This window comes from Pristiophorus japonicus, unplaced genomic scaffold (assembly GCF_044704955.1).
Source record: "Pristiophorus japonicus isolate sPriJap1 unplaced genomic scaffold, sPriJap1.hap1 HAP1_SCAFFOLD_359, whole genome shotgun sequence".
Taxonomy (NCBI): domain Eukaryota; kingdom Metazoa; phylum Chordata; class Chondrichthyes; family Pristiophoridae; genus Pristiophorus; species Pristiophorus japonicus.
Window position 1 is genome coordinate 307,894 of NW_027253424.1, and position 19,685 is coordinate 327,578.

At 45.5% G+C, this 19,685-nt stretch overlaps 1 protein-coding gene across 4 annotated transcripts in view; it reads left to right on the top strand.

Annotated features, from left to right (window-relative positions):
• The window catches only part of LOC139250253 (uncharacterized), a 336,554-nt gene that overhangs the window by 176,182 nt on the left and 140,687 nt on the right, over positions 1 to 19,685 (top strand). The window lies entirely within an intron of this gene.

Consider the following 19,685-nt stretch of genomic DNA (forward strand, 5'->3'; position numbering starts at 1 on the left):
CCGGCACAAAGTTGGAAAATTGTCCCTGTCGTATATGCATTTTTTCTCATTAAATTATCCTCCACATGATATTGATTAGTTCATTGTTCAAAAGAGGAAAATTTGGAAGAGAGATGACCCCTTTAAGAATCACACGTTAATAGCCTTGTTTGCATCATGTGCCATCTCCTGGTATAGAATCATAGAAATCTGCGGCATAGAAAGAGCTCATTCATTCTCTGCATTATAACTGCTGTGTCCTATGACACCTTCCCCTTTCACCTGTAATTTGCCAGTAGGGACTCAGTACTTGCGAAAAATAAGTTCCCTGAGTTTTCTTAAAGGATAACTTGTTTTACTTTAGCTTTCTTGCTTCGTACCCATTGCATAATTTAAAAATAATAAACATAGTGCAAGAAAAGACTGTGAGGCAGACTTCTCTCTTAAGCATGTTAAACTAAAGCATTGCCTAGGAGGTGCAAACTTGGGAAAATCAGGCAGGCTCAATTATTGGCGTGTGATCCTCCCTACTTGATATATCTCTCTGCACTCCACCCAGGTGATGCTTTGCACTCAAGTGCTAACAAAAAATTCTGCCCCTATTTGTCCCACCAAGGCTGCTGATTCCAGAGGCTATGTACAATATATCCTTACGGTAGACTCTACTCCATATCATTTAATTTCTTAAGAAAAATTTCTGCATAAATTCTCTCATCCTCAGGGATAACTACAGTTTATCAGGTGAAAAATAAAATATACATCTTGGGTTCAGCTAACACCAGTGTTATTTTATCAAGTGTATCAAGAACTGACTCCAAATTCTACACAAAAGTGACCATAATAGTGTGCATCCTAGAATTCTGAGGGAAGTTAGAGAGGAAATAGCAGAGGCTATGATCACAACCTTTCAAACATCCTTGGATATGACAATTGTGGCAGAGGAGTGAAGTATTGCTAATGTAATGCCTCTGTTCAAAAAAGGAGAAAGGATAAACCGGGTAACTCGAGTCTAGTTGGAAGAGATTTACTAAAATGTTACTGGGGATGGAAGCTTTAGTTATGAGTAAAGACCAGATAAACTGGGGCATTTTTCGCTAGAACGGATAAGGTTAAGAGGAGATCTTAAAGACATATGAACAATTATAAGCAACTTTAGCAAGGTAAATACAGGATAACTATTTCCCTTGGTCAGTAAGTTGGTAACTAGAGAGCATAAATTTAAGAATTAAGATCTTGCATGTGACCCACATACATTTCTCTTATCTCCGAGAAGGCAAACTGATGAGCAATCCAGTGAGATGTGGTCAATTATAAACCAACAAGATGGTTTATTTTACATGAAATACATGACTGAACGGAATACTATTATTGCAACAAGGTTTATATATTTCCTATCGCTCCTATCTAAAATAATAAAATACACAAACGTCGCTGTTGGTACAGGCCTACTTTCACTTTACCAGTCAGTATTGGTGAACTGACTGGTACTCTCTTGGAAAGAGTATTCTCTGCCTATCTGACAGTTTCAAACTCAAACTTACTGCAAACTGCCGCCTTCTACTGAGAGAAGCCAAAAAAGTTTTGACCTCTGACACTTCTGCAGCTCACCGAGTTGCCAGTCAAACTATCATCTTAGATCAGAAGCCTCTCTGTTTAGCTGTGCTTAGTGAATGAAACCACTATTACAGCTGCAAATTTCTCGAGGAAGTGTTGGAAAAATTGGGGGTAATTTTCAACTTCTCTGCCTGGATGGTAATGTCACAGAATGGACTACCAATTATAGAACCCACCTGATTGGAAATGAAATTCAGGGTGTTTTCTATAACACGCGGGTGATCTATTGCACCAGATTACCCCCCTTATCACAAACTAACCTCTTTTGTGTGAAACACAATTTTGTCATCTTCTTGATCTTGTGCCCCAGCTAAGGGACCTAATCTACAACCCGAGTAGCTTGTTCTTCCTTTGAGTTAATCATTTGTGGACCAAAGTTAAATAGTAATATCAGTAGTAATAGTAAATATCATAATATAAATTAATCCACATCCTTTTTGAGCCAAATTGGCAAACATTTCAAAACATGACAGCACCCAAAGCTGAAAGCAATATTCTAACTGTGGCCTAGCAATGACCTTTGTGTAAGCTATCATTATCTTTTTGGTTTTATACTCTATGTATAAAATCAAGATCCAGTTGATTTTTTTTTGCAGCTTTATCAACTTATAGCCCCACTTTTAAAGATTTGTATCTGACTCCGTAACTCTCTGGCCCCAAGTTTCCACACGCTACAAAACGGGCGCCCCTCCGAGCTGGGCGCCCGTTTATCGTGCCAAAAACGGCGCCTGAAAAAAAACGCGCGATTCTGGAGCGCCCTGCAGCTCCATGTCTGCTTGGCGCGGCGCCCAGGTGGGCGGAGCCTACCACTCGCGCCGATTTTGTAAGTGGGAGTGGGCGGGTACCATTTAAATTAGTTTTATTCGTGCCGGCAACCCTGCGCGTGCGCGTTGGAGCGTTCGCGCATGCGCAGTGTGAAGGAAACATTGGCACTCGGCCATTTTTGTAGTTCTTTGTAGCTGTTTAATGTTTGAACATTTTTTAATAAAAGCACATTGCCCTTCTATGATCAGCACTGAGGCTTCTTGCAGCAGTGAGAAGGCTGCAGGAAGCCTCAGAAGTTGAGGCAGCCGTTTCCCGACAGCCTCTCCCCCCCCAAAAAAGCCCAGGAGTGTGGGGGAAGGCAAACGGAAGGCATGTGAAGCCTTACACTATGCATCAAATGGAGCCCGGGAGGGTGTGGAAAGCAAATGGAAAGCATGAGAAGCCTTACACTATGCCACTATGCATCAAAGGAAGCTCGGGGGATCCCGATCATTGCGCCTGCTCAGCCCTAGGTGTGGTCCTTACTAGGGCGTCGACCTTGGGGAGAGAGAGAGCAAAGAACCTTGTCCTGCCTGCCGTTTTGAGCTTCTTACAAAGGTACAATCGAATCATGGGGGCAATACTGACAATGCCATACCTTGTACAAGCTTTCTGCATGATGATGCTGCGGAGGAGATAATTGATTCGACATCATCGCATGAGGAACCTCAGAGCACGTAGGGTGGTGGGTAGGAGGCTTTACCCACGTCGGGTATATCGAGACGGGCACCTGAGTGATGCAGACTGCGTCAGAAGGTTGTGTTTCCGCAAAGAAGTTGTAACTGGGATCTGTGAGTTAGTAAAAGCAGACCTGAAACCTAGAAGCGTCAGGAGGACTGCTTTGTCAGTTGAAGTGAAGGTTACAGCTGCACTTTCATTCTATGCCTCCGGATCGTTCTAGGCCACAACTGGGGCTGTGGGTGCCATTTCTCAACATGTAGCGCACATCTGCATTTTGCAGGTGATTGCTGCACTATATGCCCGGAGGAATGACGACATAAAGCTCCCCATGACTGCCCAGGCAATGCATGAATGTGCTGTGGGTTTCTCCAGGATTGCTGGCTTCCCAAAGGTACAGGGCTACATTGATTGTACCCCCATCGCCTTGCGAACATCTTTGGATGATTCCAAGATGCACAGGAACAGAAAAGGCTTCCACTCCGTTAATGTGCAGCTCGTGTGTGATGACATGCATCGCATCATGTCAGTTGATGCAAGATATCCTGGGAGTACCCATGATGCATTCATCCTACACGAGAGCGTTATATCTGCCATATTTCAGCAGCAGCCAGAAGGGTAGAGCTGTCTACTGGGAGACAAAGGGTACGGCCTCACCACCTGACTGATGACGCCCCTACGCGTAACCCAGAGGGAATACAACATAGAAACATAGAAAATAGGTGCAGGAGCAGGCCATTCGGCCCTTCGAGCCTACACCACGATTCAATAAGATCATGGCTGATCATTCCTTCAGTACCCCTTTCCTGCTTTCTCTCCATACCCCTTGATCCCCTTAGCCGTAAGGGCCATATCTAACTCCCTCTTGAATATATCCAATGAACTGGCATCAACAACTCTGCGGCAGGGAATTCCACAGGTTAACAACTCTCTGAGTGAAGAAGTTTCTCCTCATCTCATTCCTAAATGGCCTACCCCTTATCCTAAGACTGTGTCCCCTGGCTCTGGACTTCCCCCAACATCGGGAACATTCTACCCGCATCTAACCTGTCCCGTCCCGTCAGAATCTTATATGTTTCTATGAGATCCCCTCTCATCCTTCTAAACTGCAATGTATAAAGGCCCAGTTGATCCAGTCTCTCCTCATATGTCAGTCCTGCCATCCTGGGAATTAGTCTGGTGAACTTTCGCTGCACTCCCTCAATAGCAAGAACGTCCTTTCTCAGATTAGGAGACCAAAACGCAACACAATATTCCAGCTGAGGCCTCACCAAGGCCCTGTACAACTGCAGTAAGACCTCCCTGCTCCTATACTCAAATCCCCTAGCTATGAAGGCCAACATACCATTTGCCTTCTTCACCGCCTGCTGTACCTGTATGCCAACTTTCAATGACATGGCGCACATTGCGACGCGCAGCATAATAGAGAGGACTATTGGCATCTTGAAGCAGCGTTTCCGATGCCTGAACCATTCCGGAGGCTACTTGCAATACTCCTCTGAGATTGTCGGTCAGTTCACTGTTGTGTGCTGCATGCTGCATAACTCAGCCATCATGAGGCAGCAGCAGCTGGTAGTAAAAGACCCACCTGAGGTGAGAGTGGCTGATGATGATGAGGAAGATGCAGATGACGAGGACGAGGAAGCCATGCAACTACCTGAACTCTGAGCATGACGGCGGAGGAGGGCAGGTCGTCGTGCCTCTTTAACGATTGCTCAAGCCTTGCGCCAGCAGCTCATCCGTGAACGCTTTACTGCCTGAAGGCTCAGCGGCAACTATTGCAAATAGACCATGTTTACTGATTGGACCTGTTCCGTAATGTTGTGTTGTGCTAATGGAACAAATGATGGAAATGATTCTTCTTTACTTCAAAAAGTTGTGTTAATAATGGAACAAATAATGGAAATGATTCAGTTATAATTTAAAATATATTTTATTCAAAATTTTAACAAACTTACAAACTTTTAAACTTGTAAATTTGCATAATTTACAATAAAAAAAAAAAATTTGAGAACAGTTACAACAATAACAACAATAATAATAACAGCAGCAGCTGCAAAGAAAGGCTGCACCCATCTCTCCTCCTCCACCTTATTCTAAGACCGCCCGCTGCGCTTGGTCTTGGTGATTACACCCCTGCCCACAGGCAGTGGTGCAGCATTTCTTGGGTTGGTACCAAGCTTATTCTTTCGAACATCTCGGGTAATGCGCACTTCTTGAAGGGGCGGGGGGTGGGGGGGAGGGGGGCAGGCCGTAATGTGGAGGGCACGGCTTGGGCCTCTTCAGAGGCTGGTCTGAGGACTGGAGTGGGAGTGGCAGTTGTTCTGTCAATGGGTGCGGGGTCTGGGCATGTTCCCTTATTACAGCAGCTAACTCCGACATTCCCTCCCTCATGTTCACTGACATTGTTTCCGCTGCCTGAGACATTCCCTCCCTCATGTTCCCGGACAGTGTTCCTATTTCTCATAATAGTGCTGTTACTTCTCCTGACAGTCCCGGAACCTCATCACCCACCCCACTGATGGTGTCCAGGGGTGATCATGTAAGGTCAATGCTCTCCGCACTCATTGCCATCATCTGAAACACATCTGTTAGATCCTACACCTCAGGAGAGCGCTATCGAGCTCTCCTTCCCCTCCTCACCCTGGATGTGGCACGCTGCATCCCACTGGGACCCGCAGCCTCGGATGGTTGGGCCTTGGGTATTCCTCGCTGCACCCCACTGGCACCCGCAGCCTCTGATGGAGGGGCCCTGGGTGTGCCTCGCTGCACCGCACTGGAATCCCCAATCTCGGACTGTGGGAAACCATGGAATGTCACAACAATACTTGAACCACTCAGGAAAGGGCCTGGTGCCTTAATGAGCGCCTCCTGCACCCTTTCCAAGGTGAGTACAACAGTGGGGGCTTCATCCATCACCTCCCCCTTCCCCTCCCCTGACCCCCATGCTCTTTGTCTGGAAGGAGGGATTGGAAGATGTTCTCCTCTTCAGGCTCGTCCGGGTCTGAATCTTCTTCTACATCGTCAGGGTTGGCCTCAAGTTCTGCAAAATATAACAGAACAGACAAATGGTGAGCAGCAAAGGAGGGGGCAGGGTGGGTGACCTGAGTAGGCTCACACAGCGCAGGCAGCAGGCTGATTTGAAGGACCACAATGAATGATAGCACATTGCATTAACCGAAGCATAGCTGACGGAGACATCCCCACGAACCGAAGCATGGCTAGCCCACGCAGTACTTAACATTTAGCAAAGCCAGATTGTGGAATTTGCAGGACTTACCCTCTCTCTCTCGAGTGTGAGCCCAGCTTGTGCAGTGGTGGTTGCTTTTCTCCAGGCAGGACCTATCAAAGTAGCGACCCTCTCTTGCAGTGGTACAGATTTGCTATGCCTCCTCCTATTTGAGTGCTTCCCATTTGTTGTGTGCCACCTTTCTCTGCAAAGATGAAAATATAACTTTTTAGAGAGGGTGTCTGTTATGTATTAATGCTTGGGGGGTCACCAGACACCAGAGAGCGCCGTGGTTGGAGGTCATCGGGCTGTACGCATGTGGCATGTGTGCTTGGTCATCTGTATATAAGCTGGGTGTCTTTGTCACTCTCGGGCTGGAATAAAGATGGATCAGGTTGCACCTGAGTGAGTTTACAGTAACCAGACTCTTGAGTCATTACAATTGACGACGAGGTAATTTAAGAACCTTCGCATGCACAATGGGCAGGGTTGAAATCCTGGAGAGATTCGTGGAGGGCGAGGATTGGGCGGATTTTGTCGACCGCCTGGATCAGTATTTTGTGGCCAGTGGCATGGAAGCAGAGGCATACGCAGTTAAGTGCAGGGCAGTTCTCACCGTTTGTGGTCCGAAAATTTACGGCCTCATGAAGTATCTTCTCTCGCCTGTACATCCGGCGGAAAAAGGGTACGAGGAATTGTGTACATTGGTGGGTAACCATCTGAAGCCACAAGAGGGGATCGTCATATCACGCTTCCGTTTCTACACGCATGTTCGGTGCTGAGAGCCAGGTCGTGTCGGGATTTGTCGCCGACCTGCGACATCTTGCTGAGCCGTGTAAGTTCAGGAACATACTGGAAGACATGCTGCGTGGTGTTTTCGTGATAGGCATCAGCCATGATGCGATCCTCAGGAAGCTGTTGGCTGCAGAGACGCTGGATTTGAAAAAGGCCATCGCGACTGCTCAGGCATGCATGACGACGGATGACGATATCATCGACGAGTCGGAGTTCCACGGCAAGCAATGTAAACAAGATGGCATCATTTTTGGGCAGAGCTGCTTACGCAACACCTGCCTCTGCTCAAAGCCTGCCAACTAGTTCAAACCAGATTTCACCCTGTCGGCATTTGGGGGCATCATCGGCCTCATCAGTGTCGCTTTAGATCATACTCATGCAATAGATAGTCGAAAGTGGGGCATCTTCACAGGATGTGTCCACAACGGAGCAAGCGTGGTGCGGCTCACCACGTGGTTGATGAGGACCAGTTCAGTATGGCCCGGATACGCAACCCGAGGAGGAAGTGAATGGACTGTATTCGTTCCTGAGCAAGAGCCAGCCGATAGTCGTTAATGTGAAGCTGAATGGCATGTCAATGGAGCTGGGCATGAGTGTGAGCCAGTCGATAATGAACCAAAGGACATTCGACAAGCTGTGGGACACTAAGGCTGCGAAACCGAAGCTGAGTCCAGTCAATGTCAGGTTGCGTACTTACACTAAGGAACTCATACCGGTGCTCAGCAGTGCAGCAATCGAGGTGAGATATGATGGTGTGGTTCACGAATTACCATTATGGATCGTCCCAGGTAATGGTCCAATGCTGTTCGTCAGGAATTGGCTCGAGAAAATCAAGCTGAACTGGAAGGATGTCAAGATGTTGTCCTTGGTGGATGATACTTTGTGTGCTCAAATATTGAAAAAGTTTCCTTCTTTGTTTGAACTGGGCATTGGTAATTTTATAGGGGCCAAGGTACAGATTCACCTGGACTCTAATGCAAGGCCTGTCTATCACAAAGCTCGGTCTGTTCCGTACATGATGAGGGTTGAAATTGAGCTTGACAGACTCCAGCGTGAAGGAATCATATCACCGGTCGAGTTTAATGAATGGGCCAGTCCCATTGTTCCTGTGTTGAAGAGTGATGGCACTGTCAGGATTTGTGGAGACTACAAGGTTACGATTAACCAATTTTCGAAACAGGATCAGTATCCGTTACCCAGGGCTGATGACCTGTTCACCATGCTAGCTGATGGAAAGTCATTCACGAAACTGGATCTGACATCGGCCTATATGACCCAGGAGCTTGTCGACACTTCGAAGAAACTCACCTGCATCAACACCCATAAAGGACTGTTTGTCTACAACAGGTGTCCTTTTGGGGTTCGTTCGGCTGCAGCCATATTTCAGAGGAATATGGAAAGTTTACTGAAGTCCATTCTTAGAACTGTCGTGTTTCAAGATGACATTCTGGTCACAGGTTGCGACACTGCTGAACATTTGAACAATCTTGAAGAAGTCCTACAGCGTCTGGACAAAGTGGGACTCAGGCTGAAATGCTCGAAGTAAGTTTGTATTAATGGCACCTGAAATCGAATTCCTCGGGAGGAAGATAGCTGCTGATGGCATCAGGCCCACTGATTCGAAAACCAAGGCCATCAAAAATGCACCCAGGCCTCAGAATGTGACGGAGCTGTGTTCGTTCCTTGGGCTACTCAACTACTTTGGTAATTTCTTACCCAGATTGAGCACTTTACTAGAGCCACTGCATGTGTTACTAAGAATAGGCGATAACTGGGTCTGGAGTGCATCTCAAGATAGAGCCTTTGAGAAAGCCAAGAATCTGCTATGTTCAAACAAGTTGCTTGTTCATTATGATCTGTGTAAGCGTCTTGAATTGGCCTGTGATGCTTCATCATATGGGGTTGGCTGCGTACTCCCAACAAGCAAATGAATCGGGCAAGCTACAACCTGTTGCGTATGCTTCGAGAAGTCTGTCTAAAGCGGAAAGAGCTTACAGTATGATAGAGAAAGAAGCTTTGGCCTGTGTGTATGGGGTAAAAAAAAATTCACCAGTACCTGTTTGGTCTTCGTTTTGAACTAGAAACGGATCACAAGCCACTCATTTCATTGTTTGCGGAAAACAAAGGTATTAATACCAATGCATCGTCCCGCATTCAAAGGTGGGCGCTGACATTGTCTGCCTTTGATTACGTCATCTGTCATAGACCTGGTACTGAGAATTGTGCCGATGCACTGAGTCGTCTGCCCTTACCCATAACTGAGATGGAGATGCCTCAACCTGCAGATCGACTGTTCGTAATGGATGCTTTTGAGAGTGAAGGAACCCCTGTCACTGCTCAACAAGTTAGGATCTGGACCAGCCATGACCCTATTTTATCGGTTGTGAAACGATGTGTGCTCAGTGGTGATTGATTTGCCATATCTATGGAGATGCGTGAGGAGACCAAACCTTACAACCGACGCAAGGATGAGCTGTCCATTCAGTCAGACTGTTTACTGTGGGGTAATCGTGTAATCATGCCGAAGAAAGGACAAGAAAAATTTGTATGTGAACTTCATAGCACTCATCCTGATATTGTCATGATGAAGTCCATTGCTAGGTCTCATGTATGGTGGCCTGGAATTGATTCTGATCTGGAATCATGCGTGCATCAGTGCAATACTTGCACGCAGCTAAGTAAAGTACCAGCGTAATCTCCGCTGAGTCTTTGGTCGTGGCCATCCAAACCATGGTGGAGGATCCACATTGATTTTGTGGGCCCGTTCTTAGCAAAGATGTTTTTTGTCGTCGTAGATGCATATTCTAAATGGATAGAGTGTGTTATTATGTCATGCAGCACATCTACAGCTACCATTGAGAGCCTTCGTATCATGTTTGCTACTCATGGTTTGCCTGACATTGTTGTGAGCGACAACGGATCTTGCTTCACAAGTCTTGAGTTTCAGGAGTTCATGAAACTCAATGACATCAGACATGTGAGGTCAGTTCCATTCAAGCTTGCTTCTAATGGTCAAGCAGAGCGTGCTGTTTAAACCATCAAGCAAAGTATGAAATGTGTAACTCGGGGCTCACTGCAGAGACGGTTGTCATGTATATTGCTCAGTTACAGATCAAGACCTCATAAGCTTACTGGGGTTCCTCCTGCTGAACTACTGATGAAGAGAAATCTCAAGACCAGGCTTTCTCTTGTTCATCCTGATTTGAATGATCATGATTTGAATGAAAACAGACGTCAAAGTGAGCAATGGTGTCATGATCATGTTGCCGTGTCATGTGACATCTCGGTCAACGATCCAGTTTATGTACTGAACTATGGTCAAGGTCCAAAGTGGATTGCCGGCACTGTTATAGCCAAGGAGGGTAACAGAGTGTTTATTGTCGTGCTTAAGAATGGGCAAACAGGCAGGAAACACCTTGACCAGGTTAAACTGCGGCACACGGATGAACTAGAATCGAGTGAGGAAGATGCAGTCAGTGATCAACCAACCATTGTTCACTCATCAGAAGACTCTGCTGACATTACTGACTCTGAACGTTCAGTCTCTGATGTGGTCATGACCACTCCCATCAGATCGGCTACTCAGCCCTCAGTCTCAACGGACTCAGAACGCTCGCCCAAAGCCAAAGTTGAACTGAGCCGATCAACTTGTGAGAGGAAAGCCCCAGACCATCTTAATTTGTAAAAAGACTGTTGTTAAAATTTTAAAAGGGGGATGTTGTTATGTATTAATGCTTGAGGGTCACCAGACACCAGAGAGTGCGGCGGTCGAAGGTCATTGGCCTGTATGCATGTGACATGTGTGCTTGGTCACCTGTATATAAGCTGTGTGTCTTTGTCAAGCTGGCACTCTTGGGCTGGAATAAAGATGGATCAGGTTGCACCTGAGTGAGTTTACAATAACCAGACTCTTGAGTCATTACAGTGTCTTTCTGCTGGGTGGGACATATATAGCTGGTCACTTTTACAATTGCAATCCCATTGAATAAATTAAAATATTACTTACACTAACTACTTGACCAAGGTCCTGCCATTTCTTTTTGCCCTGGCCTCCAGACCTCGGGATGGTCACCATTGCACAGTAATCTTCTGCAAGTTGGTTCCAGCGTTGTTTCTTTTCTTTTGGTGAAACTTTTATGTGACCTCTGCTGGTGTCCAGCTCGTGCCATTTGGCCTCAATTACAGTAACTAGTGCCTCCATTTCATTCTGTAAGAAACTCTTGGTCCTTGAGCCGTGTTGGATCTTGTATTGCAGCTCCGATTTTTCCACTGAGAATTAAAGTTCTCACACACGCTCTTTAAATATGGCCGAATGCAGACCGGGAGCTGTACTGCGCACGCGCACCCATAGGAATCACGTCAAAAACATCCTTTTTTTTCTCTCACATGTGCAGAAGGGGGGACATCGTTTTTTCCGGCGCAGGCATTAGGCTCCAACCCCTCCCTGAAGCTAAAGGACAAGCTGCGCAGCGCCGCGCCAATTTCAAAAAATAGAACGGGCAAAGTTGCTACTTTTCTTTTGGAGTAGTTGGGGCCAAGAAAAACGGGCGTAACTCTGGCAATACGCCAAAAAATGGCATTGGGGAACATTGAGCCCATAGAATGATTCCAGCACGGATGAAGGCCATTCGGCCAGTCGAGCTCGTGTCAGCTCTCCGCCCTTTCCCCTTGGTCCTGCAATTTTTTTTCTTTCAGGTACTTATCCAAGTCCCTCTTAAAAGCCTTGATTGAGTCTGCCTCCACCACCCTTTCAGGCCGTGCATTCCAGATCCTAACCACTCGCTGCGTAGAAATTTTTTTTCTTATTTTGCCTTTGGTTTTTTTGCTAATCGTCTTAAATCTGTGTCCTCCTGGTTCTTGACCATTCTCCCAATGGGAACAGTTTCTCTCGATCTACTCTGTCTAGACCCCCCATGATTTTGAACATCTCCATCAAATCTCTTCTCAATCTTCTCTGCTCCAAGGAGAACAACCCTGGCTTCTCTAGTCTGTCCACGTAACTAAAGTTCCTCATCTCTAGAATCATTCTCGTAAATCTTTTCTGCACCCCCTTTAAGACCCTCACATCCTTCCTAAAGTGCGGTGCCCAGATTTGAACACAAGTTTCCAGTTGAGGCCGAACCAATGTTTTATACAGGTTCATCATCATTTCCAAGTTTTTGTACTCTATACCTCTATTTATGAAACCCAGGATCCCATATGTTTTTTTTAACTGCTTTCTCAACCTGCCCTGCCTCCTTCAACGATTTATGCACATATACTCTGTTCATGCACCCCCTTTAGGATTGTACCCTTTCGTTTATATTTCCTCTCCTCATTCGACCAAAATTAATCACTTCGCACTTCTCTGCGTTAAATTTCATCTGCCACATGTCTGCCCATTCCACCAGCCTATCTATGTCCTCTTGAAGTCTATTACTATCTGCTTCACTTTTCACTATACGTCCAAGTTTTTTGTCATCTGCAAATTTTGAAATTGTGCCCTGTACACCCAAATCCAAGTCATTGATATATATCAAGAAAAGCAGTGGTCCTGGAACAGACCCCGGGGAACACCATTGTATACCTTCCTCCATTCTGAAAAACAACCTTTCACTCTGTTTCCTGTCACTTAGTCAATTTCTTTTCCATGCTGCCACTGTCCCTTTTATTCCATGGGCTTCAACTTTGCTGGTAAGCGTATTATGTGACACTTTGTCAAACACCTTTTGGAAGTCCATGTACACTACATCAACCACATTGCCCTCATCAACCTTCTGTTACCTCATCAAAAAACTTGATCAAATTGGTTAAAGACGATTTGCCTTTAACAAATCTGTGCTGGCTTCTCTTAATTAATCCACACTTGTCCAAGTGACTGTTTATTTTGTTCCTTATTATTGTTTCTAAAAGCTTCCCCACTACTGAGGTTAAAGTGACTGGCCTTTAGTTGCTGGGTTTATCTTTACAACCTTTTTTGAACAAGGGTGTAACATTTGCAATTCTCCAGTCCTCTGGTACCACCCCTGTTTCTAAGGAGGATTGGAAGATAATGGCCAATACCTCTGCTATTTCTTCCTTCACTTCCCTCAGCGTTCTAGGATGCATCCCATCTGGTCCTGGTGACTTATCTACTTTAAGTGCAGCCAGCATTTTTAGTACCTCATCTTTATTCATTTTTATCCCATCCAATATCTTCTCTGCCTCCTCTTTCACTATGTCTATGGCAGCATCTTCTTCCTTGGTGAAGTCAGATGCAAAGTACTCATTGAGCACCTCAGCCTTACCGTCTTCACTCATAGGTCACCTTTTTAGTCCCTAATTGGTCCCATGCCTCCTCTTACTACCCTTTTACTATTTATATGCCTCCCTTTGGATTACCCTTTATGTAAGCTGCCATTCTATTCTCATACCCTATCTTTGCCCCTCTTATTTTCTTTCTCATTTCTCCTCTATACTTTCTATATTTAGCCTGATTCTCAGATGTATTCTTGACCTGACATCTGTCATACGTGCTCTTTTTCTGCTTCATATTACTCTCTATCTCTTTCGCCATCCATGGAGCCCTGTCTTTAGTTGCCCTACCTTTCCCCCTTGCGGGAATGTACATCGACTGTACCCAAACTATTTCCTCTTTAAAAGCAACCCATTGTTCCATTACAGTTTTGCCTGCCTATCTTTGATTCCAATTTACAAGGGCCAGATCCATTCTCATCCCACTGAAATGTGCCTTCCTCCAATTTAGTATTTTTACTCTAGATAGCAAATCTAAACCTTATGATACTATGATCACTGTTCCCTAAATGTTCACCTACTGACACTTGCTCAACTTGAGTTACCTCATTCCCCAGAACTAAATCCAGCAATTTCTCCTTCCTCGTTAGGTCGGAAACATACTGATCAAGGAAGTTCTCCTGAAAACACTTCAGAAATTCTTCCTCCCCCCCCCCCCTCTGTTCTTTACACTATTTCTATCCCAGTCTATAGGCTCAATTTTCCCCAAAGCATTTTTTTGGCGTACTTGAAAAGTTACGCCCGATTTTTAGGGGTCTAAGTACGGCCAAAAAAAAATTCTAAGTTTCCCCATTGGATTTCTTAATTTTGGCGTGGCGTAACCCGACTTTTAGTTTTGGGGGTGGAGTCTTGATCTGCGCCAAAAAGATCGGGCTGCTATGGTAACCAGGGACACAATGCAAGCTGAGGCTGCAAAGTGAACCATACAGCCAGCTCAGAACACATTAAAAGAATTGAAAAACACAGAGCAGCAACTTACCTCCAACCCCGCCCGAAGGGCTTGCCGGTCCGGTCCCATTCTCGGTCCCCAATCTCCCGGTCCGGTCCCATTCTCGGTCCCCATTTTTTCTCTCTTGCTCTCTCACTTTCTTGCTCGCTCTCTCTCTTTCTCTCTCTCTCTCTTTATCTCTTTTTCTTTCTCTCTCTGTGTGAGTGAACCGGGGACCGAGAATGGGACTAGACAGCCTTCGGGCGGGGTTGGAGGTAAGTTGCTGCTTTGTATTTTTCAATTCTTTTAGTGTGTCCGGGCATCTGCTGTGCCGATTTCCTTACCTGCGCCGATTCCCTTAACTCTCCTGAAGGTTCTTCTGAAGAGGCCACATATGCTCGCCTAACATATGCTGGTCTAAGCAGAACTAGAGTAACTCTCAGCTGGCCAAACTTCCCTAAATGGCCAGAATTGGTGTAGGTGGCAGGTTACACTCCCTTTGGCTGAAAAAAAAACTGACCAAAAAAAATCATAAGTAACTGAGTTACGCTAGTGCAAATTGATTGGGGAAACTGTGGTTTTTCAACTTAGGCCAAAAAGAGCAGCCTGCTCCAAAAAAATCGGTGCAAATCACTAGGGAAAATTGAGTCCAATATTCGTATAGTTGAAGTCCTCCATTATCACTACTCTATAATTCTTGCATCGCTCTGTAATTTCTTTACAAATTTGCTCCTCCATATTTTTCCCACTAGTTGGTGGCCTATAGAATACACCTAGTAAAGAAAGAAAATACTTACATTTATATAGCGCCTTTCACAACCATCGGATGTCTCAAATGCTTTACAGCCAATGAAGTACTTTTGGAGTGTAGTCACTGTTGTAATGTAGGAAATGCGGCAGCCAGTTTGCGCACAGTAAGCTCCCACAAAAAGCAATGTGATGATGACCTGATAATGTGTTTTGCTATGTTGAATGAGGGATAAATATTGGCCAGGACACGGGGGATAACTCCCCTGCTCATCTTCAAAATAATGCCATGGGATCTTTTATGTCCACTTGAGAGGACAGACGGGGCCTTAGTTTAATGTCTCATCTAAAAGACAGTGCCTCCAACAGTGCAGCACTCCCTCAGCACTGCACTGGAGTGTCAGCCTAGATTTATGTGCTCAAGTCCCTGGAGTGGGACTTGAACCCACAACCTTCTAACTCAGAGGTGAGTGTGCTACCCATTGAGCCACAGCTGACACACTCTAGCCATATCGATTCCGTCCTCGACCCCACCAGGACTTCGCTTCTCTCCAGCACTGTAACATTCTCCTTAATCAATACCGCCATAACATCTTCTAGCTTTCTTTTCCTATCTTTCCTAAACACCCTATATCAAGGAATATTTAATACCCAATCCTGCCCTTTTTTGAGCCAGTCATCTGTTATTGCCACAACATCATATTCTCATGTGCCTATTTGCGCCTACAGCTCACCAACAATTTTTATTATGCTCTGTGAATTCGCATACATACACTGTAAATCTATCTTAGACCATCCTGTATTCTCTCTTAGTCTGACCCCACCTAATACCTTACTATTTCTTGCTTTAGTGCTATCCATCTCGCCCAATCCTTTTCCCTTCGGTTCTTCTTTCTACTGCAACATCCTAGTGCCCATTCACTGCCAGCTCAATTTAAACCCTCCCCAACAGCACTAGCAAAGGATATTGGTACCTGCTCTGTTGAGGTGCAACCTGTCCGGCCTGTACAGGTTCCACCTCCCCCAAAACTGACCCCAGGAATCTGAAGCCCTCCCTCCTGCACCATCTCTCCAGCCATGTATTCATCTGCTCTGTCCTATTTCTATAGTCACTCGCACAGTAGTAGAGATTACAACCTATGAGGTCCTGCTTTTTAATCTATTTTCTAGCTGCCTAAAATCTGCCTGCTGGACCTCATCCCTCTTTCTACCGATGTCGTTGGTGCCAATTTGGACTACAACCGAGAAGGTTGCTGGGATGTTGGATGAGATAAAAAAATAGATACCGACGAAGTAGTAGAAAGGCTGTTAGTAATTAAAGTGGATAAGTCACTCAGTCCAGATGTGATGCATCCTAGGTTGCTGAGAGTAGTAAGAACAGAAATTGCAGAGGTGCTGGCCTCGATCTTCCAACCCTCCTTCGATACAGCGGTGGTGCCAGAGGACTGGAGGATTGCAAATATTACACCCTTGTACAAAAAGGGAAGAAGGATAAACCTGGCAATTACAGGCCAGTCAGTTTAACGCAGTGGTGGGGAAGCTTTTAGAAACAATAATCTGGGAGAAAATTAACAGCCACTTAACAAGCATGGACTAATAAAGGAGAGCCAGCACGAATTTGTTAAGGGCTAATCATGTTTGACTAACTTGATTGAGTTTTTTGATGAGCTAACACAGAGGGTGGATGAGGACAGTGCCGTTGATGTATATATGGACTTGCAAAAGGCATTTGATAAAATACCACATAATAGGCTCATTAGCAAAATTGAAGCCCAAGGGGCCAGAACGGCATGGATACAAAATTGGCTAAGGAACAGAAAACAGAGAATTGTGGTGAATGGCTGTTTTCAGACTGGAGGGAGGTGTATAGTGGTGCTCTCCATGGGTCAGTACTAGGACCATTGCTGGTTTTGATACACTTTAATAGTTTGGACTTGGGGATACAAGACCTGTAATAAATTTATAGTCCTTTTGGACTGTCTGTTCAGTCATTCGAAGCTGCTTCCATATTGCTAACAATTATGATGTTTATTTAAGCATAAATAAGACTTCATTCATGCAATGTGTGAGCAGCAGTTTACAAGGAACAATTGAGAGTTATATTACCCCGTTGATCCTTAGGTAGGGCTGTGACTTTGTCCCTTGTACTTCGTGCAATTCATCCTCGTCCACCCCCAGCTCGAACCTCTAATTTAAGAGTGGCTACAGTCCCCACAGTTATACCCCAAAAATCTAAATTGTGGCGAAATTCATCCAATCATCTAGCATCCTTAGCCCCATTCTACCCAATCATGGGATTGGCACGTACACGTCCAGGCACAGACAAGGCCTGGGCCTCCCTTATATTTGATTTTAGCCTCTCTATGAGCTGTCCTTATTCAGCAATTAATGGAGACCTTGGGGTCAAGTTTCAGCCTGAGTTGCTCCTATTTTTTTGGAGCAACTGGTTTAGAATGGAATATATTAGAAATTGCAATTCTCAGCATTTAGTTTGCTCCAGTTCTAGTCAGTTAGAACAGTTTCATTTTGGAACAGATTTTTTTTTCAAAAGCGGGTGTGTCCGGCCACTTACGCCTGTTTTGAAAGTTTAGGCAGTGAAAATTTACTCCAAACTAACTTAGAATGGAGTAAGTGTAGATTTTTGTATGCTCAGAAAAACCTTGCCTACACTTTACAAATAAGGCATAGGTTACAAATCAGGCGTAGGGCATGAGGAGGGGGTGGGGAAGGGATGTAATTAAATTCTACAAGCATTCAACAGTCTTACTTATACAAATAAAGAGCCATCCTCAATAAAAAATTATAAACAAAGCAAATACAAAATATTGAATATTCCTACCTGTGAGAAGCAGCAGCAGCCTTCGAGCTGCGGTCCTTCAGGCCAGCTTTCCATCTAGGAGACAGGGGCGGCGACAGTGACTCGACGGCAGCTGAAGAAACACCAAGCAGCCTTCGAGCTGCGAGGGAAGCTGAGGCTATTCGGCCACGGGATAGGGGCGGCAGCAGTGGCTGACAGCGGCCGAAGACACAGCAAGCAGCCTTCGAGCTGCGAGGGACGCTATTCGTCCAGGGGACAGGGAGAGGCAGCCAGATAGCCAGTTTGAAACTTAAATCTGTAATTGCAAAATGGGTGCTGCATTGTCAACACCGCGGATTATACAATGGTTCGCCAGCAATTCACTGCATAGGAGAAAATTGATTGGAGCTCACCGCACCAGGAACGTCATAGCCCGTAAGCTGATGGGCAGGAGACCTTACCCACGTCGGCAATATCGAGCCAGGCGCTCGTACCTGGACATGAGCGAGGCTGATTGTGTCAAAAGACTGCGTTTCTGCAGAGAAGTTGTCGTTGAGATCTGTAATCGGCTGAGAGCAGATTTGCAGCCCAGCAGCAGAACGTCAACTGCCTTGTCTGTTGAAGTGAAGTTAACAGCTGCACTTGCCTTCTATGCCTCAGGATCGTTTCAGGCTACAACTGGAGATGTGTACGCCATCTCTCAACGTGCAATACATGGCTGCGGTTACCAGGTCATGGCTGCACTGTATGTGCGAAGGAATGACTTCATCAAGTTCCCAATGACCGCGCAAGCGATCCATGAGAGAGCTGTGGGCTTCTTCAGGATTGCTGGCTTCCCAAAGGTACAGGGCTGCATTGATTGTACCCACATAGCCTTGCGAGCACCTGTGGAGGATTCCGAGCAGTACAGGAATAGAAAAGGTTTCCACTCCATCAATGTGCAGCTTGTGTGTGATGACAAGCAGCGCATCATGTCAGTCGATGTGAGATAACCTGGCAGCACCCATGATGCGTACATCCTACGCGACAGCGTTATATCTGACATGTTTGAGCAACAGTCAGAAGGGCAGAGCTGGCTACTGGGAGACAAAGGGTACGGCCTGACCACCTGGCTCATGACGCCCCTACGCGTGACACGGATGGAAGCTGACCGTCAATACAACATGGCGCACATTGCGACATGCAGCATCATTGAGAGGACCGTTGGCATATTGAAACAGTGTTTCCGATGCCTGGACCATTCCGGAGGCCACTTGCAATACTCTCCTCAGATTGTCGGTCACTTCACTGTTGTGTGCTGCATGCTGCATAACTTAGCCATCATGAGGCAGCAGGAGCTGGTAGTGGAACCAGAAGACCCACATGAGGGTCCAGTGCCTGATGATAGTGATTTGGAAGAGCAGGATGAGGATGATGACGATGATCAGAAAAGCATGCAAGTGCTTGATGCCGGAGCACGAGGTCGGAGGAGGGCCGTCCATCGTGCTCCTTTAACGATTGCTCGAGCCCTGCGCCAGCAGCTCATCCGTGAACGCTTCAATTACTGATGCCTGAGGGCTCTGCGACCACTGTTCCACATGGACATGTTTATTTTTTGGAGTTGTTCCTACGTTGTGTTGTGTTAATGGAACATGATTCAGTTTTAATGAAAAAATATTTTATTGAAAAGTTAACGTCACTGTAATAAAATATTTGTTGTATCAAACTACTTTTTAACATGACTCTTGAAGATCACTTAAAAACTTTAAGATCACTTATAAACTTGTAAAGTAACAAAACAATTTCAATGTGAAAAATCTTACACTTAAGATCACTTAAACTTCAAGATCACTTTTAGGTGC